Source organism: Lactuca virosa, chromosome 1 (assembly GCF_052849685.1).
Source record: "Lactuca virosa cultivar CGN04683 chromosome 1, Lactuca_virosa_CGN04683_v6, whole genome shotgun sequence".
NCBI classification, from domain to species: Eukaryota; Viridiplantae; Streptophyta; class Magnoliopsida; order Asterales; family Asteraceae; genus Lactuca; species Lactuca virosa.
The window spans coordinates 155,844,815-155,846,229 of record NC_136426.1 but is presented as its reverse complement, the minus strand read 5'-3'; positions in this window follow the sequence as shown (position 1 = coordinate 155,846,229).

Sequence of the window (1,415 nt, the reverse complement as noted above, 5' to 3'; positions counted from 1 at the left end):
ATGAGTAAAGAGTCAGTCTTACCGTTAGTAGGCCTCATTCACGAAGCTGGTCTATAAGGGGTGTTTAAGGAAATTGCCTATAAAATGGTGATTGAATGGGTATCCACTCTTACCCACCGCACTCTTGACTAGTGGAGGGTCGTTAGCCGAACGGGTAGGATAGGACGAAACCTTCCATTATAAGTATAATGAAGTACAAAGTAACTAAATGCTTTTACAAATTCCCAATCTTAGTTACTTTAGGGCAAAATGTGAATTTGTATGATAATCCATGGAATTACACTTCGTACCCTTGTCAAACGTTAGTGGAGCGTGTGTGGCTAACCGACACACTAATTTGGGATTGACATTGGTGGCGAAGGGTGGCTCGATGTTTATCATAGATCAATGGAGCGTGTGTGGCTAACCGGCACATTGATTAGGTGATAGAAGCAATTGGGTGCACCACGTGATTCGTATGGTTATTCACACCTTGTTTGTGATCCTCGGCATCCCAGTCACAAATAGAAGGGCATAATCGAGATTAAACATGCCATTGAAAAGTTCAATGAATCTCAAAAGATGTAGGAGTTTCAATTCATTTAAAACTTAAATTTCTTTTTCGTTTTTCATGGTGGGAATTGGTAAATCGTCATTTACCTACCTTCAAATATTCTGTAACTAGATTATGGCATCCCTCTTCTAGGTTGTAGAATGTTATGTTAGATCCTAGCCTTGATGTTTCATTTGGGTGTTACATCAAGGATTCTTATCAACTAACTTGAATTTTCTCCCGTTTTGTAGATGTCTAAATCTTACAATGGTCTTCCCAAGTCCCTTGGAACAAGCTTTCCAAATAAAGATGACGTTCCACGATACGATCAAGGAAATGAGAGTCATGCTTCACTTCCTCCACCTCCTCCAATTATTCTCCCTAACCCACAAGTTCAAAGGCTTGAAAAGTTCAAGCTCACTCAAGCCCTTTTGGCAAGTAAAAACGAAGATGGGAAACCTGTGTGTGCACACATCTAAGAGATGAAGTCACACATTGATAGGTTAAGGATGATGGGTGTCGATATCTCAGAAATGTTGGATGTTGACTGGGTTCTTCGGTCACTTCCTGAATCACATAGTGAGTTCGTTAGAGAGTACTATATGATGGACCATGACGTGACCCTCATTGATTTGACCTATTTGCTTATAGCTGCTGAATCAGAAATACTTTGGCGTGCTGATCAAGCAAATTTGTCTGGCAAATCAAACTCCCAAACTTCAATGGACATTGAAAATGGTGACATTGGAAATCCGGAAAAGGTAAATTCTGAGAAAGTTCCTTGTGCCATTCCAAAAGAGTCCATCTGCTTCTACTGCCAAGAGAAGGGGCATTGGAGACGAAGCTGCCCTGTTTACCTGAGAGATCTGAGAGATGGGAGAGT